Source organism: Bos grunniens, chromosome 16, assembly GCF_055505025.1.
Source record: "Bos grunniens cultivar Pamir isolate PY7600 chromosome 16, Bosgru_T2T1.0, whole genome shotgun sequence".
Classification (NCBI taxonomy): domain Eukaryota; kingdom Metazoa; phylum Chordata; class Mammalia; order Artiodactyla; family Bovidae; genus Bos; species Bos grunniens.
The window spans coordinates 68,760,696-68,788,221 of NC_141180.1; the positions used below are offsets into that span (position 1 = coordinate 68,760,696).

The window sequence follows — 27,526 nt, forward strand, 5'->3', positions numbered from 1 at the left end:
GACTGGAAACAAAAACATACCAATTTGTGACACTTGAGCGAGACTGCCAATCCCCATATTGTTGCCAGTTCATTGCTAAATATGGACCATTTATAAACATTTATAAACATCACAAATAGTGTCCACATAAGCAGAATCTCTAAGACTGTAATGTGATACCCATATAAGTAGATCTAAAGACTTTTAATTCTTAGCATTAAAGGCCCAGCTACATAGAAAGGTGAATGAACTTAAAAACTTCAAAAGTCCTTCTTATGTGAAAAAATACATAAAATTATGAACTCTTAGGAGAGTAAATAAAATATTGATCACATTCCATGTATGAGGCATATAAAAATAAACATCGTTCCTGTCCTCAGAGCAGTCACAGTCAATTTGGAAAAATAAGATCTATGAATAAGTAAAAAAACTGACTAACAAAGCCAGGCATGACACCAAGGTGAAGGAGAAATCTGTGTAGATTAGGGATGAATAAACAATGGCACCACACTCCAGCACTCTTGCCTGGAAAATCCCATGGACAGAGGAGCCTGGTGGGCTGCAGTCCATGGGGTCGCACAGAGTCGGACACGACTGAAATGACTTAGCAGCAAACAAAGAAAAGGGCATGATTTGAGCAGGACTTAAAGGAAAGGAGTGGGAAATAAGTAAGGAAAGATATTTACCTGAGTAGGCAGAAAAGACACCCTAAGCACATTGCGGGAGAGTATGTCCACATGTGGGACTTTAGCAGAGAGTTTAGCTAAGATTGAGTGGGAGATAAATTAAGGAAGTAGAGTAGGATCAGCTTTTTAAAAGCCACCAAATATAAAGATTTACCAGCCTTTACAACTGCGTTTGAGGACAGGAACTGTATCTTACTCATTCTAGTAGTTTCCTGTGGCCTAACCTCTGCCTTTTACAGAGCAAGCACTATATGTGCGTATTGGCTTCTGTTGGAAATATAAAACAATTAAAGTCTTTTAATACTGACACAACATGAAAAAACAATTCATAAAAATATTTAGTAGCCAGATGCTTAAGGTAGGGAGAATACTGATTGGAGGGAGACCACTTATGAATTAGAAAAGTCAAATCTACTTTATATTTGCTTTAGTAGAAGCTAAGCACCTCTTACAGGTTTGTTTTTAAAGGCATGATTATAGTTAAAGTCAGCACTCAAAAGATGCTCTCATATTAATTAACCTACCACATGACTATGGGAATGCTAGTTGTACAAAACAAATGTTATAATTATGATGTGTAATTATTATCAGCAGCAGTGTTTAAGCTGCTGCCAAATATTTCTACCAGATTTAGAAAGTGTTATGGCATATATCTACTAACTCTCCCTGGTAAAATTTCCCTGGGAGGGGAAGAGTAAAAATACTTTCATATTTTCTGTGTATTCTTAAAATTTTTTAATTATTACAATATGATACATCATAAAATACTGTAGCCATTTTAAACAGGGTTTTGATGGGAATTTAGGCTTAATCTCACATGCAAGTCATGTGGAAAACTGAGGCAAACAAGTGAATTTGGTCCCAGATATCTAGTTCATGAAAAAGAGAAAGCAGACAAAAAGGAAGAAACATCTGAAGCTAAAGTGGGTTTTATTGTGGCTGGTTTTTTTAAATCGTCAATTATACAAATGCATTTCAAATATACCTTGGCTTTAGAATAAAATCACTTGGGAGGTTTTCTATTTTACAGTTTTCTGTTTCTAGGAATGATACCACATCCTTTAAGAGGTGTCCTAATCATTATGTCAGCACAACTGAGCTTCACATGGAAACCAAACTGTCCTTGGGACCCAAACCCAAAAGGAGATGAAACAACCTACACTGTGCGCCTGGGAGGAGAAGCCAAAGGCACGTGCATGGCCTCTGAATCACAGGGAGACCTGCTTAAAAACAAGACTGTCCTCTCCCATGTTTTTAAATAGTCAATTAGTAGGTGACTGGGAGGAGCTAAGAAAGAGTCTGGAGAGATAAGAGCCAGGTAATGAGTCATCCTACAAGGATTTGTATCCATTGTCATGCACACGCAGAATGATTCAAAGTTGAACAAAAGCCTTTCAAAAATAAACTTGGATTCAATGCGCATGTGCACACTTCAGTTGTGTCTGACTCTTTGCGACCCTATGGACAGCAGCCCACCAGGTTCCTCTGTCCATGGGATTCTCCAGGCAAGAATACTGGAGTGGGTTGTCATGTTCTCCTCCAAGGGATCTTCCTGCCCAGAGATCAAACCCACGTCTCTTATGTCTTCTGCATTGGCAGGCAGATTCTTTAATGAAGAATCTTTGCAGTTTTTTCAATGCAACCCCTTTCAAAATGTCAATGGCATTTTTCACTAGAACTGCAACAGATAATTTTTAAATGTGTATGAAAACACAAAAGACCTGAAATAACCAAAACAATATAAAGAAAGAAGAATAGAGCTGGAGGAGTGACACTCCCTGACTTTACATTACACTACAAAGCTACAGTCATCAAAACAGTATAGTACTGGCACAAAACATACACATATGTCAACGGAGCAGACTATAGCGTCCAGAAACCAACCCATATGAATCATTCCAGAAAACCGAGCCATTGTAATTTCATCAGGTTACTATTAATAAGGGAAAAGTTTCATTTAGAACAACCTAGAAGAGGTCATTAGACCTCTCAAATATTTACCAATCAATTTATTGATATGTCAAATATATTCAATGCCTATTATTCTAACTCTAGGGAACGAACAGGAAGATAAAGTCCCTCCACTCATGGAATTTAAATACTAGTAAGAAGAGAAACAATAATCAAATATGTCAAATGCCAGGGGGTGACAGGCATCAGTGAAGAAAAATAAAGAGTAAAGGTGATCGTGATGGTGACTGAGGAGGGTGGCTACAATTTTCTATTGCAAGCTTAGGAAAAGGTCTCAAAAAGCGAGACATGGGAGACAGGGAGATGGTGAGGGAATGAACCACCCAATTATATCTGGGAGAGTAGTGACTCGATAGGGGAACAGTAAAAGTCGAGCCCCCAAGACAGGGTGTTCTTGGCCTGTTTCATACACAGCAAGTCAGCTGGTATGGCTGCAGTGGGGACAGCTGCAGAGGGACAGAGTGGATGACAGAGGTGCTGGGTGGGGGGCCAGAGGGAGGTCAGAGAGATTATATAGAAGCTTTCAGGCCACAGGAGGTATTTGAGCATTTCCTTTCAATGGAAAGCTGTTTGATGATTTTGAAGAGAGGAATGCTACTTTGAAAGGATCATTGTGGCAGCTGTGTGACAAGGAGATGGGGTGGGTGGAGGCAAGGGTGCTGAAGAGGCAGAATTATAATCATGAAAGTGAGGGGTGACCCCAGCTTGGAGTAAGGAGAGAGCAGTTGACATGGAAAAAAGTAGGAGTGTTCATGATACACTTTCCAATAGACCCGTAGGCTTTGTCTATGGCCTGACTAGGGAGTATAGAAGAGTCGAAGATGAACACAGTGTTTTTAGTCTGAACAGCTGAAAGGATGGAGTGGCCATACCTGGGAGAATTCAGGAGGAGGTACCATGGGGGAGTGAGAGGAGGGTGTATTAAGAGTACAGTTTCAGCAGGTGAAAGGAATTAAGGAGTACAAACTAGCTGTTATAAAATAAATAAGTCACAAAGATGTAATATACAGCACAAGGAATAGTTATAATAACTCTGTATGTTGTATAGTCCATAAAAATATCAAATCACAGGACTTTTCTGGTTGGTCCAATGGTGAAGACTTCAGGCTTCCTCTGCAGGGGCACAGGTTTGATCTCTGGTCAGGGAACTAAGATCCCACATGCTGTGTGGCATGGCCAAAAAAGAAAAAAAGTCAATCACTATGTTGTATCCCCCTAAACTAACATAATAGTGTTAGTCAACCATACTTCAGTAAATTACCAAATAAAAAGTACAGTTTGAATGTTACATGTGAAATGCCTATTAAACACCTGTATGGAAAAATTGAGGTGTTGATTGTATGTATGGAGTTCTAGACAGAGGTCAGAGTTGAAAATAGAAACTCAGGATCATCAGCTTTTGCATGATATTTAAAGGCATGGGGTTGGATGAGGCTACCTGGGGAGTGACTACAGAGAAAGAAGGTGAGCTTCTGATACTGAAACAAAATCTAGAGTTTGGAAACAAGAAGACTACAGAAAAGTGGGCTAGTCAAACAGCAGAATAAACAAGAGCAAATGGCATCTTAGAAGCCAAGTGAAGACTGTGTTTCCAAAAAAGAAAAGGACAGGTGTCACTGCTGCTGATTGGCCCAGAGAGTTCTGAACCAAGAATGTGACATCCGATTGGAAAATGTGGAAGTCATTCACCACCTTGACAAAGGTGGAGAGTGAATGATAATTGCTATGGGTGAGAAAGAAGTAGAGGGGGAGAATGAGAGGCAGAGTGTGGACAACTCCTTTAAGGGCTTACTTGTAAAAAGCAGAAGAGAAATGGTAGCTAGAGGAAAACAGGGAGATTTAAGGAAGGAGTTACTGAAATGAAAATTGCTTCAGCACGTTTGTTTCTTGGTGAGGAGCAGGTAAAGATGGGGGAAAGATAAACAGGGACAATCTCAGGAGCCATGTCCATTGTAGCCTGGGAGAGTTGGAATCCAACAATGAAAGGCTGTGATTGCTTTACGTAAGAGCCCTTGAATGCGGTTCTTAGTTCTATCAACTGATCACATTAGCAGCCTGTTTGAGGACTGATGATAAAGTTGTACTGAGCACTTACAATATATCAGGCATTGTTTTAATCACTTGACCTATTTTCTGTCTCATGCTCAAACCGATTCTGAATCAAACTGAGTCCACAATTCATTCATTTAATGAATCACTGAACAAATATTAAGAACCCACTGTGTTCCAAGCACTATATTAGCTGTTGAGGAGTAAAAAGTGAACAGTGAATTATCAGGTAAGAGTTGTGGAATATTCATGATGGACCAGGCTTTTTGCCTATAAACTCTATATTTACGATCTCATTTACTTCTGATACCAACACTGGGAGATTGGTATTACTGTTCAAGTTCTACAGATTAGAAAACTGAGGTATAGGGAAGTTAAATAATATCTAGGTGAAAACATCAACAATTAAAACCCAGATTGTGTCATTCCACTCTGGTACCTGCATGTTTCCTCTCTATCCTTTATATCTACGTTGCCGAGACAGACAAAACTTAAGTTAAAAAATTTTTAAAATAAGAAAAGAATTGCAATGTGCTAAGAACAAGAAAATGACTGGGTGCCAAGCCAGAGAATGATGGAGTAACAGAATGGGGAAAGTTAATAAAAAAAAAAAAAAAAAAGAGTTGGCAGGGAAAGCTACTTACTAAGGAGAGTAATATTTCAACTGAGACCTAAGAGATAAAAAATATATTGAACGGGGGTGGGAAGAAACTTCCATGTCAAGGAAAGAGTAGAAAATGCCAAGGCCCTGAGGCAAAAAAAAAAAAAAAAAAAAAACCTGTGTGTGCTCAAAGGCAAGGATAAAAGGAAAGATACACAGATACACCCATATGAATGCAGAGTTCCAAAGAATAGCAAGGAGATAAGAAAGCCTTCCTCAGTGATCAATGCAAAGAAATAGAGGAAAACAATAGAATGGGAAAGACTAGAGATCTCTTCAAGAAAATTAAAGATACCAAGGGAACCTTTCATGCAAAGATGGGCTAAATAAAGAACAGAAATTATATGGACCTAAAAGAAGCAGAAGATATTAAGAAGAGGTGGAAAAATACACAAAAGAACTATACAAAAAAGATCTTCATGACCCAGATAACTACGATGGTGTGATCACTCACCTTAAGCCAGAAATCGTGGAATGCGAAGTCAGGTGGGCCTTAGGAAGCAACACTAGGAACAAAGCTGGTGGAGGTGATGAAATTCCAGTTGAGCTATTTCAAATTCTGAAAGATGATGCTGTGAAAGTGCTGCACTCTGTATGCCAGCAAATTTGGAAAACTCAGCAGTAGCCACAGGACTGGAAAAGGTCAGTTTTCATTCCAGTCCCAAAGAAAGGCAATGCCAAAGAATGTGCAACTTACCGCATAATTGTACTCATCTCACACGCTAGCAAAGTAATGCTCAAAATTCTCCAAGCCACAATTCAGCAATACGTGAATCGTAAACTTCCAGATGTTCAAGCTGTATTTGAGACAAGAAAAGGCAGAGGAATCAGAGATCAAGTTGCCAACATCTGCTGGATCATTGAAAAAGCAAGAGAATTCCAGCAAAACATCTACTTTTGCTTTATTGATTATGCCAAAGCCTTTGACTGTGTGGATCACAACAAACTGTGGAAAATTCTTCAAGAAATGGGAATACCAGACCACCTGACCTGCCTCCTGAGAAATCTATATACAGGTCAAGAAGCAACAGTTAGAACTGGACATGGAACAACAGACTGGTTCCAAATCAGGAAAGGAGTACGTCAAGGCTGTATATTGTCACCCTGTTTATTTAACTTATATGCAGAGTACATCATGCAAAATGCCAGGCTGGATGAAGCTCAAGCTGGAGTCAAGATTGCCGGGAGAAATATCAATAACCCCAGATATGCAGATGACACCATTCTTATGGCAGAAATTGAAGAACTAAAAAGCCTCTTGATGAAAGTGAAAGAGGAGAGTGAAAATGTTCGCTTAAAACTCAACATTCAGAAAACTATGATCATGGCATCCAGTCCCATCACTTCATGGCAAATAGATGGGGAAACAAGGGAAATAGGGAGATACTTTTTTGGGGGGGCTCCAAAACCACTGCAGATGGTGATTGCAGCCATGAAATTGAAAGATACTTGCTCCTTGGAAGAAAAGCTATGACCAACCTAGACAGCATATTAAAAAGCAGAGACATTACCAACAAAGGTCCATCTAGTCAGAGATATGGTTTTTCCAGTAGTCATGTATGGATGTGAGAGTTGGACTATAAAGAAAGCTGAGCACCAAAGAATTAATGCTAACTGTGGTGTTGGAGAAGACTTTCGAGAGTCCCTTGGACTGCAAGGAGATCCAACCAGTCCATCCTAGAGGAAATCAGTCCTGAATATTCATTGGAAGGACTGATGCTGAAGCTGAAACTCCGATACTTTGCCCACCTGATACGAAGAACTGACTCATTGGAAAAGACCCTGATGCTGGGAAAGATTGAAGGTGGGAGGAGAAGGGGATGACAGAGGATGAGATGGTTGGATGGCATCACTGACACAACGGACATGAGTTTGAGTAAGCTCTGGGAGTTGGTGATGGACAGGAAAACCTGGCGTGCTGCAGTCGTTAGGGTCGCAGAGTCAGACATGACTGAGTGACTGAAGTGACTAAGTGACTCAGGGGAGCATAAAGGAAGAACACAAGAATGACTTAAGATAAATTAAGGAACTAGAGAGGGCTCTGATTATGCAGGGTCTTGAAGACCCAGAAAAGAGTAGTTTAGATTGCATTCTAAGTTTAATGAGCAAACACTGAAACTTTTTCAGCGGGAGAGGTCACACCAGATTTATATTTAAGGCTAACTCTTAAGCAATGTATCAGATGGACTACAAATATTGGTGGGGATAGGCAGGGTGCAACAGTGGAAAGAGGTAGACCAGTTGGCAGGTTGTGAAGCAGTGGCCCAGAAGATAGACAAAAGTGATGAATGGACAAGTAAAGAAGCAGCAGGATCTGAAAATATTTTGGAGATGGTATTTATAGGATTTGGTGATGAAATGGATACAAGGGATAAGAGTAAAGGCAGATGACTCCTGGGTTTTAAACTTGACCAACTAGATAAATCATGAATTCATTTATTGAGATGGGAAAATTTTATGGTCTGGGGCAACAGACAGATTTAGGAAGAAATAAGAATCCTCTTTTGGAAAATTTTTGTTAGAGATATCAGAAAACTCAATGTTGGGATCTAGTGAAGGGCTCTGGGCTACAGACATAAATTGGGGAGTCAATGGTGTAAAGATACTATGGATGAGATTATGCAGGAGGAGAAGAGTGAGGTGAAGAAGGAAAGCAAGGGAAGAGGAAAGGATCCAAGAAAAGCCCCAAGATCTTCAACCCCTTACATCTGGATAAGGAATGAGAAACTGGCAAAAAAAAAAAAAAAAAAAAGAGGGCTGAGAAAACTGTCCAGCGTGGTTAGAAAATGTGGTTCCAAGGAAGCCAGAAGAGAGGTTCATCGAGAGAAAGGGACTAGTCACTTATCCCAAATGCTGGTGAGAACTGAGAAAAACAAGGATAGAGAAACATCTGTTGAGTTTGGCTCCATGGAATTTACTGGCAAATGTGGGAAAAGTTCTTTAGGAGGGACAGTAGCATATGGATGGGCTGGGGGTTGAAGAGTACACAAGAGATGAGGAGAGGAGGAAGGAAGTGTGAGATAACGGCAGGGAGCCAAGAAATGGGGAGACGTGTGTGCAACAAGGGCTTTTCAACATGGGAATGTCAGGCAGCTGAGGGATACTGAAGAACCTTAACAGTTTATTTGAGCAAAATATCGATTAAAATCAGGCAGCACCAAACCAGAAGTGGTTAGGAGCGCTCCATGGACAAGAGCGGAGGGGAAGACCTCTACAGAGAAGAGGAGGAAGTATAACAAGGGCATTGATTGATTGGCTTTAACTTAAGCCTCTGCTTTATCTAGAAAATGTGGTTGGCTGTTTGTGACTGGCTGTCCTTGGGTTTGGATTTCTTACCCTTCAGAGGCTGTGGCCTTGATGTGCCTTCTTAGGCTGTTAAGGTGGTAAAGCCACCTCAGTTTCATGGCCTCCTTGTTTAATTAATACATTTAACAAGAGATATGAAAGCCCATTAGTCTGCTGATCGAAACAATCTGGCAGAGAGGAGTATGATGTATCGTAGGCAACACTGAAAGGACAATACTGTGTGAATTCCTAAAGGAGGTGAGAGAAAAGAGTCCATAATGCAAGTGAAAACAGTAAGTATCAATGTAAGAGAGATGCAACCTCTTCCTTACAAGGGGAAGAAGCAGAAAACAGGTGTCAATACGGGTTGGTTTGTACATTTGACAAAAAGAAGGAAGATACAGAAATTTGCTGATTAAACACAGAATCAAAATCTGAACTCAGGTCTCCATAGAGATACGTGGTGTGTCCATGGACACAGAGCCTTTAGAAAGCAACTTCCAGGGACTGAACAGGGTCTCTGCCCTGCCTTGAGAATCACTATTCTCCCAGAGCAAAAATGGTCCTAACTTGGCCCCTGCCTTGTGAGGGATGTCCTGCCTGTACCTTCCTCCTAACAGGGTCAGGACTCAGAGACTTTAGCCCAGGAAGGAGGTAACTTTCCTGATCCTGGGGAAGTGAACGTGCCCCAAACACGAGAGGGAGTGGAGCCCATTGCACTCAGTCTCTTCTTCTTGGCCATTTCACGTGATAAATTTAAGATCTACATATTGAGCATCTCTAGGTTTTCGACTTCACATCAGCGACTGATGCATGTATCAAACTGGGAAACTCAGAGAACAATTGCTCCAAAATACCGGTTATTACAGCACCTTTACCCTCACCAGGCCCCCTCCACCATCCTCTCCCCTGCTTTCCGTACCATTATCTTGACTGGTCCTCCCCATTTCTGCCGAGACAACATCAAAGCTTTTCTCTCCCCCTTGTTCTCCTTCCTTGTCTTTGCTACCTGCATTTGCTAATGCTTGTCTAATCGGGCAACAACATTCTTCCTGGCACGATTCACAGGTTGAGTCCCAGGTCCTTCAAGATGACATTTGACGGAGGCCAGATTTTGTTTTCCTGAATGGCTTCTATCACAGTCACAGAAAAGTCTTCAGTTGAAAAATTGAAACTGCTCAAGCTCATACGTTTGAAAATCCACATCAACATGGTTTCCCTCCCTCCAGGCAATTTCAGGACCGGCTTTTTTGCTCCTGGATTTTACATCCAACGGTTACTCTCAGGGCTCCTGGCTGCTCCTTGCCTATTATCTTTCATTTCTCGTTTTGTTCACAATTCCACCCACTCCTCATCGTTCTCCTTAGTAATCCTGTCAAGAAATCAATTTGCTCCTTCCTCTGCTATTAAATAAAGTGGCTTACCCAGCAATTCTTCCCTTTTATGGAAGAAAAATGAGGGTAGAAATAAGCTCTCCTCTGCTGGTCCTGAACATAGCATGACTGGGTTTCTAACACAGGTACCGTGTCATTTTAGATATTTTACAGAAACCTAGCACTTAAATCAAGCCTCATTAAAATGGAAATATTCATTAGAATTCAAGAGTGCTTGCTGAATTGTACATTACTTGTTCCCTGAAAGCATTTACTTTTAGGGTAATGTGAGAGTCTGTCTTTAAATACATTCACCTCTTTCTGATCTCTTCTGAAATCACTGTAGATGAGTGAGATAATACACTCACTACAAAAAAGAATATTTAAGAATAAGCCTAAATTTGTAAGCATGTAAAAGTAAAATGTGAATATGAAGAAAAAAGGAAGCTTTTGTTTTTTTTAAGAAAAAAGGCATTCATTTCTATTTTATTTATATTTCCCAACATTCAAACAATTTTGCACAGTTCTACATTGGTCTATATCTGGGTACACATTTTAAAACGTTATACCATTATAAGTGAACACCAAAGATATAAAGAAGTTTGGCTTCAATAACTTACACTTGAAGGAGTTTAGGTTCAGGACTATATATTGTTGATGTTATATAAAAGAAAAATAATCATCACATGTTATATTTAACGGATGTCATCACTCATAAACAAGTACTTTTAGTGTCTAACTAAAAAAAATCTGTATTAAAATAAGCAATATTTGACATTGGCATAATAAACATATGGGATTCCCCAATGGCTCAGCACCAAAAGAATCCGCCTGCAATGCAGGAGGCACAGGAGCCTCAAATTCAATTCTGGTTCAGAAAGATCCCCTGGAGGAAGAAATGGCAACCCACTCCAGTGTTCTTGTCTGGGAAATCCCATGGACAGAGGAGCCTGGCCGGCTACAGTCCAAGAGGTTGCGAAAGAGTCTGAAATGACTGAGCAACTGAGCACGATGATAATAAATGCTGCTGGAGGAGAAGCCTTGCGTTTACCCAGAACTAGACCAGGGACAATGGGACCAGGAAGTTAAAAAAAAAAAAAGATTTCAGACCTGTAGGGCATTCTGGATCTTGGATGCTAGAGCAGCCTAATTAGGGCTGTGGCTCTTGTGTATTTAGTCCACCTGAGGGAAGGAATGGTATTGTCAGCATTCGGAAATTATGTCCTAAAATTTAGAATTAGTGATTTTCCTCTGAAAAAACAGTTAAACTGTGAAGTTAATACACAGAGGTGGGAGTTCTTCCTCAAGGTAGCAGTGGTCCTCCTACACAATGACCTGTAAGTAGGAGGCTGAAGATTTTCATCTAATTACGTGAACAAGGTATAGATCTGCTGGAACACTAAGTACTGTAAACTGTGGCACCAATACCAGTGTTCATATGTCTAAGAAGAGAACAGGAAGAAAAGAAAAGGTATAGGTCCCGAGATCTCATACGTTCTGTCATGCTGTGACTCCAGAGGGTCCAAGGTACCCCAGGAGTTAGGCCCCCAGTAGCCAGCTCTCTATATAGAACATTGATTCAAACTAGTGATTGCTTTTAAATTTACATTTTGATATAATTTCTTTTATATTAGTATTTCCTCTCTCTCTTTCTCTGATTTTTTTCCTGCATTATTTGCTTATAAGTTGCAGATATAATGCCCCCATTAAAAAGCCCCAGAGTTACCATTTTCTCCCATGAAAGCAAGCTAAGATTTAACTGCCCTTTCAACTTATCTCAAGAATGTGATCTTTAAACAGCCATCTGAAATTTCCTGATCAGCATTAGTGAGGCGACCTGTGTAACAGGATCCCTGCTGTTCCTTGGCCCCCTGAGAGAGGATTGCCTGTCCCCAAATAACTCTTTCCCTCTGCCAGTACCCGCTTTGCCCCTCTTTCTACCTATAAAAGCCTCCCATTTTGTACCACTCCTCGGAGCCCTCTTCTAGTTGCTAGGTGGGATGCTCTCTGACTCATGAATCACTTAAAGCCAACGAGATATCCAAATTTACTCAGCTAGATTTTGTTTTTTTAACGTCTTTATTCCTGAATACTTCAGTGTATATATCTTATCTAGCTATGGTACAATTATCAAAACAAGGGAATTAATGTTGGCTCAATACTATGGCCCCTATTTGGATTTCACCAGTTATCCCAGTATTGTCCTTTCTAGCAACAGTACTGTAAGATGAAGCATTGATTCAGTTGTCACATGCGCCTCTCACCTGGAAGTCTTCCTCAGTCCTTATGACAGTGACATTTGAACAGTGGACATCACTTATTTGATGGAATGGCCCCCAGTGTGGCTTTCTCTGATGCTTCCTTATGAGTAGGTTAACTTTGTACATTTCTGGAGGAACATCACAGAGTGACGCTCTTTTCCTCCTGGTGCTCAGTGGTCATATCAGCAGGCACTGATGTCAGCTTGCCCTACTCCACGGACATTAACTTTAAACACTGCAGAAAAGTGTTTTTTGCCGGGTTTCTCCACCTTAAACTGACTCTTTTTCCCTTTATAGTTAATAAATATTTGATGGGGAGCTATTATGTAAGTATCCTGTTACTACTCTAACTTTCCCACATGACCATTAATGGTGACTTCTGCCTATATTCATTATTATTCTCATGGTTGCCAAAGGTCATTTTCAAATTCCATCATTCTGGCATCATTTATTAGTTGGTTTACCTCCATCCCTGTGATTTTTCTTTATTTATATACCAATATAAACCCATACAATAGATCATAACACACATATAGATAATGGATTATACTTTTTGCTACCATTTATTTTGATTCTCAAACTGATACTTGGATTTATCCACAAGCTAAACATTTTTTTTTTTCATTCAGATTTCTGAGTTTTACTGAGAAATCAATGCTTTGGAGAAAATGGGGCATTAATTCCATGGATCAGAGTAACTGAGAAAAATGTAAGCAGGCTTGCTTTCTCCAATTTCCAGATTCTGCTCCTGGTTGACCTGACTCAAATATGTTGCCTAATCTAGCATGTATGAGCCTGACGATGTTATAGGACTTCTCATTTGTTGTTGCTGTTCAGTCGCTAAGTCGTGATCGACCTTTTGTGACCCCATGGACTGCAGCATGCCAGGCTCCTCTGTCCTCCAACACCTCCTGGAGTTTGCTCCAATTCATGTCCATTGAGTCGGTGGACATCTCATCCTCTGTTGCCCCCTTCTCTTTTTGCCTTCAATCTTTCCCAGCATCAAGGTCTTTTCCAACAAGTCAGCTCTTCACATCAGGTGGTCACAGTACTGGAGCTTCAGCTTGAGCATGAATCCTTCTAATGAATATTCAGGGTTGATTTCCTTTAAGATTGACTAATTTAATCTCCTTGCAGTCTTGAGAGGGACTCTCAAAAGTCTTCTCCAGCACAACAGTTCAAGAGTATCAGTTCTTCGGTGCTCAACCTTCTTCATGGTCCAGCTCTCACATCTATACATAACTACTGGAAGAAACATAGCTTTGACTAGATAGACCTTTGTTGGCAAAGTGATGTCTCTGCTTTTTAATATGCTTTCCTTCCAAGGAGCAAAGTGTTAGTCATTCAGTCATGTCCAAATTTTTGTGCCCACGTGGACTGTGGCCCACCAGGCTCTTCTGTCCATGGAGTTCTCCAGGCAAGAATTCTGGAGTGAGTGAGTCATTCCCTTCTCTAGAGGAGATTCCCAACCCAGGGATAGAACCCAGGTCTCCTGCACTGGCAGGCAGGTTCTTTACTGTCTGAGCCACCACGGAAGCCCTAAAGGAGCATGCATCTTTTAATTTCATGGCTGCAGTCACCATCCACAGGCATGTAACTGTTGAGTTTGTTAATTTGAAAACCATTGATCTAATGAAAAAATAGCCTAAGGTGAAATTAAGGCCCCAGTCATGTGTCTGACTCTTATATTTGAGTAAGTTATTTAACTCCATCTTGTTCTAGTTTATCTGCTAGTTGGAAGGAGTAATGCTTATCTCTGCTTAGCCAAAAGTTGTGAGAAAAATGAGAAATGCACATACCTGCCACAGTACAAATGGAAACGAAGACATTCAAATGATAATATGTCTTATTTTCTTTCTATAAGGGTATTATTAAGCAAAATAGGTGTAATAATACTCACCTTTTATACAGATACTCTGAGAATTAAAAATAATGCAGGTAAAACTCTTGCAGTAACTAATGTAAAATAGGAGACTAATAAATTACAGCCATGATTTTTATTATTATTACTGAGGGACTTTAAAGTCATTTCTGCCTCCTGTAAAAGGAATAAGACAGAACAGCTGTGCAAACAATGTACAAGTTCCTTGGAATTAATGGAATATGTGCGCATTTCAACTTTCAGGAGTCCACCGTGTTCTTGTTTGCTAAATGAGGACACCATGAGCAATGAACATGAGTCAGTTCTGTCTAGCCTTCCTTGGATGTTATAAAATTCAGCATAATATTAATTAACAGGAATCATGGTTCTTTAAGACTCACACCGGTGTGTCTCATCAGAATTGCATACAACATAAATAGGATATTTATTTTTATCACCACACCTTGAAAGTCACCAAGGGTTTAGAAGTCAACCTGTCACTGAGAAACTCCCAAAGCAAATATGACTGTCTCTTTACAGGCTTATTATTCAGTCAGGCTGAACATGTGATCATATGTTTGGATGATCTTTTTGAAAGTTCCCTGGTTCTGTGATATATATGAAGTATGTATTACACTTGTCTAACATGTTTCCATCATACTTAGCTTAGTCAATTCTCATGCTGCCCCTGTATGAGAGACCGCATTAGGTGATATGATCTTCACATTACAGATTTAAAAACTGAGATGCCATGAACTTCAGTGACTTCTGAGGGTCAGTGATTAAGGCAGAACTAGAAGAAATGACAACCCATTCCAGTGTTCTTGCCTGGAGAATCCCAGGGACGGCGGGGCCTGGTGGGCTTCCGTCTATGGGGTCGCACAGAGTCGGACACGAGTGAAGTGACTTAGCAGCAGCAGCAGAATCCAAGTTTCTGGGTCTAGCTTCTTTCCATTGCACTTTGCTATTTCCACATATGTCCAGTGTTTCAGGAAAATAAAATGCCTCTAGGCAATTCACCCCTCTTTTTTTAATGACCACAAACAATACAACCAGACAGCCATAATACTAACTACTCTAGGGAGTTCATCCAATATTGCTATTTGTAACACGCAAGAAGAAAATAACTTGATATCTCAGAAGAGAAACTTCCATAATCACTAACGATAAGATCTGTCAGAAAACTGACCCCAGCTAAGGGTGCAAGCAACAGGAAGAGCTTCAGGTCAGAAGGCTGGCTTCCCGGCTAATTCTGGTTCTATTAGCTATGGTGATTTTGGATAAATTCTTTCTCTCTCTAGGTCTCCAGTGTTATCATCTGCATAATAAGGGAGTTGGACTGAAGGAAGCTGTGGGATGTTGAAATGATCATATTTACAAATCAGCACTGACTCCATGGAGGCATTCATCACTTTACCATAAACACTGATCAGATGAAGAATAGAGACTAATAAAGTTTACAGTAGTGTACTGTACAATGGAAGACATGAATTATTCTCATGGATAACCTGTAATAAAATATATGGTTGCACCAACCAGTGTCTCAGAGCCTAATCAGAGTCAGATGAGTGACTGTGGCACCTGTTCATGGGGCCTACTGGAGTGCCCTTGTCACTGCATTTTTTTTCTTTATTTTTTTATTAGAGATCTAGTTTATTTAAGCCTTTTATTACTTTTTAAAAAAATTTCTCTTTTATTTTTTTGCCATACCACGTAGCATAACGGATCTTAGCTCCCCAACCAGGGATTGAACCCATGCCCTCTTCAGCAAAAATACAGAATCCTAACCACTGGACCATCAGGGAATTCCCACAATATTCTAATTTTAAGAATAACACTTTCTCCCCTTTGTGCCTAGTTCACCCTTGAGTGTTGGGCAGTGAGGAAAGGCAGCTGCACTTAGATTGCCCCAGACCTTGAAGAGACCTTATTTGTCCAGGAAAGGGCAGTCAACCTGACCACTCACTTCAGGAGCTACTTCTCTAGGAGAGAGGGAACTACCTTTCCTCACTTTCTGCATGCAGTCCACAAAATTTATTTTTTATGATTATTTTTCCCTCCTAAAGACTTTCCTGAAACTTATTCAAACTTGGTTTTACCTGACCTCTATCCCAGAATTTTTTTTTTCCTTACCATAATTGCCACTTACAGTAATCAAAAATTCTTTAGGGAAAAAATTTCAATTTTCTTTGCTTTATAAATATGAAGCAAATATCTGTTTATCTTGAATGTTGATGAATGTCTCTTTAAATACTTGACTCATCTTGAAATAAATGAATTGTCATATTCCTCAGAAGTTCCTTGAGAGAGATCATTAATGAACAACAATAAATCTTAATGCTGCCCTAGAGAAAGAGAGATGATTTCAGATGGCTAAAAAACAACCTTTTATCTTTTTGTTAAGAATTTGAAACAATTCATTAATTTACCACCATATGCCATTTCTTTTAATAACTGCAAACAGAGCAGAACAAATGTTTAAAATTCTAAGAAGGGTTCCAGAGGCAGCTCTGGTACCTTTCCTTCAAAATTGTTCAAAATATGGGTTCTTCTGTAATATAGCAAGTATCCGATCTAGGTTTTCTGTGACCATCCTAATTTAAAAGACTCTGTCATCCTCTATAAATAAGTAAATTTCTTCCTGGCAGATCATGATTCAGATATAATATCACGATATGCACAAAACTCAGGGAAAATGTCTTTCCTCAGAAATATTCTAACCTCTGTGCACAGTAACATAAAGAACTTAAACTGAAATATTGTACTAGTATATAATGTGAATATTATATAAATTAATATACTGCTGCTGCTGCTGCTAAGTCACTTCAGTCATGTCCAAATCTGTGCGACCCCATAGATGGCAGCCCACCAGGCTCCCCCATCCCTGGGATTCTCCAGGCAAGAACACTGGAGTGGGTTGCCATTTCCTTCTCCAATGCATGAAAGTGAAAAGTGAAAGTGAAGTCGCTCAGTCGTGTCCAACTCCCAGCAACCCCATGGACTGTAGCCTACCAGCCTCCTCCATCCATGGGATTTTCCAGGCAAGAGTACTGGAGTGGGGTGCCATCACCTTCTCTGTAATAATTTAATATTATTAAATTTATGATACCTTCAACTTTCTTAGGAATATGAAAATCAGAAGAAGTATTTTTAATTCATATAGCTGTTTCTCTTCTGATGCTGGTTTGCTAGCCTCACATGGCTTACAAATACAAAGTAGAGGTATATATCTTTCTGCTACATAAATATACTAGGTGTCATTATACACTCCCCAGATCTAAGCTACCATCTCTTTGTAGGTAAATCTTGAATTTATAATTCTAGTATACTGTCCTTTTTCTCTGATCTTTCTTCTGAACTCCAGACCTATATTTTCAGTTGACATATCTGACTGACATTTCAAATTCAGCAAATCATACCGTCTTCCCCTAATCATCAGAGGAAGACACATTAGAGTTAATTCCTTTCCTTGGTCATCAAATTCAAAAGAACATTCAAAATTTTCAAATCAAAAGCCTCTCAAACCAAATTGTTATTGCAGCCAACATAGGAGAGTGGTCCGGTATATGAATTTTGACATCAGACAGAGCTGAGTTTTAATCACCACTCTGCCACTGCTGCTGCTGCTGCTGCTGCGTCGCTTCAGTCGTGTCCGACTCTGTGCGACTCCAAAAATGGCAGCCTACGAGGCTCCTCCGTCCCTGGGATTCTCCAGGCAAGAACACTGGAGTGGGTTGCCATTTCCTTCTCCAATGCAGGAAAGTGAAAAGTGAAAGTGAAGACGCTCAGTCGTGTCCGACTCTTAGCGATCCCATGGACTGCAGCCCACCAGGCTCCTCCGTCCATGGGAGTTTCCAGGCAAGAGCACTGGAGTGGGGTGCCATTGCCTTCTCCCACTAATAGCTGGCAAATAATTCAGTCTTTCTGAACAGTTTTAACCAGAACTTTGGGATAAGAAAACTAATCCTATAGAGCTGTGTGAGGATTTATAAAGGTAACACATGCTCAGGAATCAGCATATTCCCCAGTTCAGAATAAGATCATCATTATCGCTGTCTTTTCTAGACTCTGATACTAGACTACTTGGTCATCTTTCTGCTTTCTGTCTTCTTCTTTAGTCCCTCCTACACAATCTTTGCTATGCCACAATAAAGATCTAATCAGTATTCTAATGAAAAGCTTTCTGGTTGCCAAGGGAAACCAAACTGTTTATTGGATGAATGAAGCAGCCATCACTGCAGTCCAATGACCAATCTTGGCACCACTAACAGTGATGAAGTATGACAAGTATTATCTCTTGATGAGATAAAATATGAGGTATACAACACTACACATGTTAGAGCAAAAAAAAAATGTTTCACTGGACTCTGTTCAAGTTTGTAGCTGTAATTTGCAGCTTATAACAAATATAGAGAATAGAAGCTAAATAATACCAACAAGTCAGAGAGTTCCAGAAGATGGGACTTAAGACTGGAGAGCAAAGGGACTATTCTACATTAAAAGATTTCAAGGACCTGCAGGTATAATGGTGGTCCAAGATTGGACACTCATGCTGACAAATGAGCTATAAAGACATGTGGAGAGTATTGGAATGTTTAACACAGTCTGAATGATAGATAATGCTAAGAAATTATTATTTTAAAAATATTTATTTGGCTTCGCCAGGTCTTAGTTGTAGCATGCAAAGTCTTCAGTTGTGGCATGTGGGATCTAAATCCCTGACCAGGGGTTTCCCTCTGAATTGGGAGTTCAGAGTCTTAGCCACTGGACCACCAGGGAATTCCCAAGAAATCACTATTAATTTTAAAATTTTCTACAGTATTTTTTATATGGAAAAACGTTATTTTTTAAAGATGCGGACTACATCATTGGGGTGTAAACCATAATGTTGGCAGTTTAAAATGCTTTAGTATCAAAAACAATAAAGTTTTTAAAATTCATAATCTTGAGTACATTACTATTGTCTACAAACAGTACTACTAACATAGAAATATAATGCGAGCCACATATGTAATTTAAAAGTTTCTAATAGCTACATTAAAAAGATAAAATACACAAGTAACATTCATTTTAATAGTCTATTTTACTGAACTTAACATACCCAAAATATTATCAAGTATAAGCAATATAATACATTATTAACAAGATGGTAGAAGATACTAAGAAGACGTGGCAAGAATACACAGAAGAACTATACAAAAAAAATCTTCATGACCCAGATAATCACAATGGTGTGATCACTCACCTTGAGCCAGACATTCTGGAATGCAAAGTCAAGTGGGCTTAGGAAGCATCACTACGAACAAAGCGAGTGGAGGTGATAGAATTCCAGTTGACTTATTTTAAACCCTAAAAGATAATGCTGTGAAAGTGCTGCACTCAATATGTGAGCAAATTTGGAAAACTCAGCAGTGGCCACAGAACTGGAAAAAGTCAGTTTTCATTCCAATCCCAAAGAAAGGCAATGCCAAAGAATGCTCAAACACTGCACAATTGCACTTACCTCACACACTAGCAAAGTAATGCTCAAAATTCTCCAAGCCACGCTTCAACAGTATGTGAACCGTGAATTTCCAGATGTTCAAGCTGGATTTAGAAAAGGCAGAGGAACCAGAGATCAAGTTGCCAACATCCATTGGATCACCGAAAAAACAAGAGAGTTCCAGAAAAACATCTATTTCTGCTTTATTGACTATGCCAAAGCCTTTGACTGTGTGGATCACAATAAACTGTGGAAAATTCTTCAAGAGATGGGAATACCAAACCATCTGACCTGCCTCCTGAGAAATCTGTATGCAGGTCAAGAAGCAACAGTCAGAATTGGACATGGAACAACAGACTGGTTCCAAGTCGGGAAAGGAGTACGTCAAGGCTATATATTGTCACCCTGCTTATTTAACTTATTTGCAGAGTACATCATGCAAAATGCAAAGCTGGATGAAGCTCAAGCTGTAAAGATTGCCGGGAGAAACATCAATAACCTCAGATATGCAGATGACACCACCCTTATGGCAGAAAGTGAAGAAGAACTAAAGAGCCTCTTGATGAAAGTAAAAGAGGAGAGTGAAAAAGTTGGCTTAAAACTCAACATTCAGAAAACTAGGATCATTGCATCCGGTCCCATCACTTGATGGCAAACAGACTGGGGAAACAAGGGAAATAATGAGAGACCTTATTTTCTGGGGCTCCAAAATCACTGTAGATGGTGCCTGCAGCCATGAAATTAAGAGATGCTTGCTCCTTGGAAGAAAAGCTATGACCAACCTAGACAGCATATTAAAATGCAGAGACATTACTTTGCCAACAAAGGTCCATCTAGTCAAAGCTATGGTTTTTCCAGTAGTCATGTATGGATGTGAGAGTTGGATTATAAAGAAAGTTGAGCATGGAAGAAATGATGCTTTTGAACTGTGGTGTTGGAGAAGACCTGTGAGAGTCCCTCAGACTGCAAGGAGATCTAACCAGTCCATCCTAAAGGAAATCAGTCCTGAATATTCATTGGAAGGACTGATGCTGAAGCTGAAACTCCAATACACTGGCCACCTAATGCAAAGAAGGGACTTATTGGAAAAGACCTTGATACTGGGAAAGATCGAAGGCAGGAGGAGAAGGGGACCTCAGAGAATGAGATGGTTGGATGGCATCACTGACTCGATGGACATGAGTTTGAGTAAACTCCAGGAGTTGGTGATGGACAGGGAAGCCTGGGGTACTGTAGTCCATGGGGTCACAAAGAGTTGGACACAACTGAGCGATGAACTGAACTGAATGAGATGGTTAACATTCTTTTATTTTTTCATACTCAGTCTTCAAAATCTAACTTGTGTATCATGCATACAGCACATCTCAACTTGGAGTCGCCACATTTCAACTAGCCACATGTAGTTAGTGTCTCCAGTATTGGACTGTGCATGGCATATAACACTACTCTTACTCTGTGTTTAGCCTATGCCTTCAGCCCAATCTCCTCTGTACTCCCTCTGATTCAGCCATTCTGTAAAGGTCCAGCTCACGCGCACCATGTGCTCTCACAGAGACCCCATTCCTCCAACAGATCCAAGCCCTTGGCTATTCTCAGTCTGAAGAACTTCAACTCATGTGACAACAAAGATACTCCTTTAACTACACCTCATCATGGCACCCATGATTTTTACAAGTGCTTGTTCTTTCTGACCCCAGCTAAATCATGAGTTTTTTAAGGGGGGGACCATCACAATCATTTTTGTGCTCCCAGGATATTTCATGGGAAGGGAAACATAAATTCACATCACAGGCTTTCCTTTTCACCCCTGATCTGAGGTTTTTTTCTTCCTTCCAGCTCTTCATACTTTTATTCGCATCTTTTCTTGACGTTCAGTCACTTAGCCAGGCCTGACTCTGCGACCCCATGGACTGCAGGAGGCCAGGCTTCCCTGTCCATTACGAACTCTTGGAGCTTAATCAACTCATGTCCATCGAGTCCGTGATGCCATCCAACCATCTCATCTTCTGTCGCCCCTTCTCCTCCTGCCTTCAATCTTTCCCAGCATCAGGGTCTTTTCCAATGAGTCGATTCTTTGCATCAGGTGGCCGAAGTATTGGGAGTTTCAGCTTCAGCTGCATCATTCCAATGAATATTCAGGATTAATTTCCTTGAGGATTGACTGGTTTGAGCTCCTTGCCATCCAAGGAACTCTCAAGAGTCTTCTCCAACACCACAGTTCAAAAGCATCAACTCTTTGGCACTCAGCCTTCTTTATAGTCCAATTCTCATATCATACATAACTACTGGAAAAACCACAGCTTTGACTAGATGGACCTTTGTTGTCAAAGTAATGTCTCTGCTTTTTAATATGCTGTCTAGGTTGGTCATAACTTTTCCTCCAAGGAGCAAACGTCTTTTAATTTCATGGCTGCAGTCACCATGTGCAGTGATTTTGGAGCCCAAGAAAAGAAAGTCTCTCACTGTTTTCTTTGTTGCCCCATCTATTTGCCATTGAGTGATGGGACTGGATGCCATGATCTTAGTTTTTTTAATTTCGAGTTTCAATTTTCACTCTCCTCTTTCACCTTCATCAAAAGGCTTTTAGTTCCTCTTCGCTTTCTGCCATAAGGGTGGTGTCACTTGCATATCTGAGGGTATTGGTATTTCTCCCGGCAATCTTGATTCCAGCTTGAGCTTCTACCAGCCTGACATTTCGCATGATGTACTCTGCATATAAGTTAAGTAAGCAGGGTGACAATATACAGCCTTGAAGAACTCCTTTCCCAATTCTGAACCAATCCATTGTTCCATGTCTGGTTCTAAATGTTGCTTTTTAACCTGCACACAGGTTTCTCAGGAGGCAGATCAGGTGGTCTGGTATTGCCATCTCTTGAAGAATTTTCCAGTTTGTTGTTATCCATACAGTCAAAGGCTTTGGCGTGGTCAATAAATCAGAAGGAGATGTTTTTCTGGAATTCTCTTGCTTTTTCTATGATCCAATGGATGTTGGCAATTTGATATGTGATTCCTCTGCCTTTTCTAAATCCACCTTGAACATCTGGAAGTTCTCAGTTCACATACTGTTGAAGCGTGACTTGGAGAATTTTGAGCATTACTTTACTAGCATGTGAGATGAGTGCTATTGCATGGTAATTTGAACATTCTTTGGCATTGCCTTTTTTGGGGATTGGAATGAAAACTGACCTTTTCCAGTCCTGTAGCCAGTGCTGAGTTTTCCAAATTTGCTGGCATATTGAGTGCAGCACTTTCACAGCATCATCTTTCAGGATTTGAAATAGCTCAACTGGAATGCCATCACCTCCACTAACTTTGTGCCTAGTCATGCTTCCTAAGGCCGACTTGACTTCGCACTCCAAGATGTTTGGCTCTAGGTGAGTGATCACACCATCGTGGTTATCTGGGCCATTGAGATCTTTTTTGTATAGTTCTTCTGTGTATTCTTGCCACCTCTTCTTAGTATCTTCTGCTTCTGTTAGATCCATATAGTTTCTGTCCTTTATTGTGCCCATCTTTGCATGAAATGTTCCCTTGGTATCTCTAATTTTCTTGAAGAGACCTGTAAGTCTTTCCCGTTCTATTGTTTTCATCTATTTCTTTGCATTGTTCCCTTAGGAAGTCTTTCTTATTTCTCATTGATTTTCTTTGGAACTCTACATTCAGATGGATATATCTTTCCTTTTCTCCTTTGCCTTTTGCTTCTCTTCTCTTCTCAGCTATTTGTAAGGCCTCCTCAGACAACCATTTCACCTTTTTGCATTTCTTTTTCTTGGGGATGGTTTGATCACCGCTTCCTATACAATGTTAGGAACCTCTGTCCATAGTTCTTCAGGCACTCTGTCTATCATATCTAATCGTTTGAATCTATTTGTCAGTTCCACTGCATAATCGTAAGGGATTTGATTTAGGTCATACCTGAATGGCCTAGTGGTTTTCCCTACTTTCCTTTCCATCTTAAAAAACCACAAATATGGAACACTGATTCCTTTTTTGAGCTATTTCTATTTGAGTTGGTTATTTTTATTTTATGTTGCTTTTTTTAAAATGAGTGTAGTTGCTTTATCATACTGTGGTAGTTTCTGCTGTACAACAAGGTACAGCAGATCAGCTGTACAGAATCAGCTATATGTATATAAATATCCCTTCCCTCTTGGACCTGTTTTTACCCCTTCCCATCTAACCCCTTGCATCCGGTCCCATCACTTCATGGCAAATAGATGGGGAAACAATGGAAACAGTGGCTGACCTTATTTTTCTGGGCTCCAAAATCACTGCAGATGGGGATTGCAGCCATGATATTAAAAGACACTTACTCCTTGAAAGAAAAGGTATGACCAACCTAGATAGCATATTAAAAAGCAGAGACATTACTTTGCCAACAAAGTTCCGTCTAATCAAGGCTATGGTTTTTCCAGCAGTCATGTATGGATGTAAGAGTTGGACTATAAAGAAAGCTGAGCGCCAAAGAATTGATGTTTTTGAACTGTGGTGTTGGAGAAGACTTGAGAGTCCCTTGGACTGCAAGGAGATCCAACCAGACCATCCTAAAGGAAATCAGTCCTGGGTGTTCATTGGAAGGACTGATGCTAAAGCTGAAACTCCAACACTTTGGCCACCTGATGTGAAGAGTTGACTCATTGGAAAAGACCCTGATGCTGGGAAAGATTGAGGGCAGGAGGAGAAGGGGACGACAGAGGATGAGATGGTTGGATGGCATCATTGACTCGATGGACATGATTTTGGGTGGACTCTGGGAGTTGGTAATGGACAGGGAGGCCTGGCATGCTGCAGTTCATGGGGTTGTGGGGAGTCAGACACGACTGAGCAACTGAACTGAACTGATCCCACCCCTCAGGGTAATCACAGAGCACTGAGCTGAGTTCCCTGTGCTATACAGCAGGTTCACACCAGCTATCTATTTTACACAAGTTAATGTATATATGTCAATTATATACCTGGTAGTGTATATGTGTCATACCAAAATTCCAACATCAAATTAAAAGCACTGACTGTGATACTGTTGAACTTTGACAGATACTGAGAGGGGGCTCAGGGTAGCCATAAAGAGTAAATAATCTTGAAGAAAAAATATTTTTTTTTTCTTTTTATCTATCTACTTATATTATTTACATTAAAAGAATGACTAGCTGTGTGAAGTTTATGAATTTGGGCAACTCAGTTAACTTAGACCTCAGATTATTATTCTGTACAACAAGGAGTTTGAACTACACGAACTTTAAAATTTATTTCAGCTTTAAAATTTTATGGTTTCAGGGTTCGTCTTTGCACATATGTGAAATATTCATGACTGCACTAAAGACTTCATGATAATAATACTTTAGAGTGAGGGAGAATTGAGTAAAAGCAGTGTTGCTATCCGGAGAAGGCAATGGCACCCCACTCCAGGACTCTTGCCTGGAAAATCCCATGGACGGAGGAGCCTGGTGGGCTGCAGTTCGTGGGGTCTCGAAGAGTCAGACACGACTGAGCAACTTCACTTTCACTTTTCACTTTCATACATTGGAAAAGGAAATGGCAACCCACTCCAGTGTTCTTGCCTGGAGAATCCCAGGAACGGCGGAGCCTGGTGAGCTGTCGTCGCACAGAGCCAGACACGACTGAAGCGACTTAGCAGCAGTAGCAATGTTGCTATCAGGGCCAAAAGAGATAAAGTGGGCCTGGCCTTGGCTGCAGAATCCTCTCACAATGGAGGAGGCCCTTGCAACATGCTGAGTTACTATCAACTACTTCTCTTTCTACACCCCTCTCCATTTATGGACTAAGATTTGCCAGCTACTCTATTATAAAACACTTCCAAGGAGCTAGTTTGACACTGTTAATCTTCAAGACACACAGCTCAAGTCAGACGTTGGGTTTCTAAGACAAGACAGTGACGATTTCTGACATTCTTCTTTCAGGCCCTTTTTAAGAAGTCAGATAGCCAGTAAGTAACTAACTAAAAAATTATTATGAAATGCAATTAAAGTAGTTGCAAAGTCTGGTCACTGAGTCTTTTGTTTGCTTGTTTTTTAGTTTTTTGTCGTTGTTACACCTTCTCTATTTGGCTTAGGCTTCTCAAAGCCAGCTGTTAGTTACAGAGCCTGTGCTCTGGAAAAGTGAGGAGTCAGTTAAAGTCTTAGCACTGGTGTGATAGTGCCATAGCACAACACAGTCTGTTCTGATAGCATATGATGTCTGTAATTGTAAGAACCCCTGTCGTAAAAAGTTCCTTTTTTTTAGTGGTGAAAAGATGGTCAGAGGCTAAAAGCAGTGTTTTTCAATGGCTTGAGGTCCACCTGCATAAGAATTATTTGAGGAGCTCAGGAAACAGGCAGACTCCTGAACACTATTCCATACCTGCAGAATCATAACCTATGTAGGGCCTGATAATCCTGGACTTTATCAACTGCCTGAGATGATTCTAATTAACTAAGCTAAAGATCTTCTGAATGTAAGCAGAGATCCCCCACAGAAATTTCTGTAACAGGTGGTAGGAAATAAATCTATGTTTTGCGTGTGTTGTGTTTAACAAATTGGTTAATTAACACTGACAAAAACAAACCAAAATTGGTCATTTGCCCTTTGATTCAAATGCTCATGGTGACTCTTTGGCTATGACCTGAACATGTTGCTCTAGTATAGTTCACAACTATCAGTAAACAGAAAAGAGAAAGATGAATAAGGCAGCAGTGACTAGATTAAGTGGGTCAAGTTCCCATCGTTTGCACACATCAGACTTCTTTTTCTATTGTTAGTCCTAATGTTCTTATGACAACCAGTCATGATCAACATTATGAAACCATACTACAAATTATTTCATTATGCTTAGTTCAAAATTCTTGTATGAACAAGCGTGCTATAAGAGAAATGCCTGTATGTTTTCCAAAAATGCCTATATTTGACATGTGGGCTGCCAAATATTCACATTTTATATTAGAAACGAACTTAAATGTCTGCTTAAATATCTGGATATGTTTGACATTATACAAATAGTCCAAATGCCTGTATTTTTGCTTAAAAACATCTACTTTTTTCTTATATATATACATATACATGTATCTGTTCTTTTTTAAAGTCTTTTTCCAATTAGATTTTTATAGAATATTGAGCACAGTTCCCTGTGGTATCTAGTAGGTCCTTGTTGGTTATTTATTTAAAATATAGCATTGTATTCATGTAGATCCCAAACTCCCTGACTATCCCTCCCTCCCAAAATGTCTACTTTCTTAATCATGTTTTTAAGCCCTCTTTCTATCAAAAATTGTTTCTAGAAAAATCTACCTTGTTAACACTATTTGAGCTGAGCTGTACAGTTAATAATACAATTAAATAGTTTTTTTAATTCGGCTATTATAAATAAAACTAACCCATTATTAAACAATTTAAGAAAGGAAAGGAAAGCGAAGTTGCTCAGTCGTGTCCGACTCTTTGAGACCTCATAGACTGTAGCCTGCCAGGCTCCTCCATCCATGGAATTTTCCAGGCAAGAATACTGGAGTGGGTTGCCATTTCCTTCTCCAGGGGATCTCGCTGACCCAGGGATCGAACCCTGGTCTCCCGCACTGCAGGCAGACTCTTTACCATCTGAGCCATCAGGGAAGCCCACAATTTAAGAAAGTATTACCTAAAAGGAAATTGTATTTATGTTGTTTCATCCCCCAGGAAAATTCTGTCTTGAAATCTATGTAGAGAAGGAATCTTTTTGAACATAACGTATCCTAATGTTTCTTCAGATAAAGAACTTTGCAATAGTGTGATTTTCTCTTCATGTAACAGTATTAAGCTTAAAGTGATCCACAATACCCTTTGAAAATAAAATGAAACAATCACTTATTTAAGAGTTTGCAAAAAAAAAGAAAATGAGAACCAGAATGGGGATTCTTTCCCTTCATTAAATTACGCAATCATTTTTTCATAA

At 39.9% G+C, this 27,526-nt stretch overlaps 1 long non-coding RNA gene across 1 annotated transcript in view; it reads right to left on the reverse strand.

Annotated features, from left to right (window-relative positions):
* Window positions 1–1,578: 1,578 nt before the first annotated feature.
* LOC147356968 (uncharacterized) overlaps window positions 1,579–27,526 on the reverse strand; it is a 78,072-nt gene continuing 52,124 nt past the window's right edge. The window contains exons 2-4 of the long non-coding RNA XR_015143690.1: window positions 6,044–6,143; window positions 5,801–5,936; window positions 1,579–3,799 (exon numbers count right to left, since the gene is read on the reverse strand). This is a non-coding gene — a long non-coding RNA (uncharacterized LOC147356968). The remainder of the gene's footprint in view (window positions 3,800–5,800; window positions 5,937–6,043; window positions 6,144–27,526) is intronic.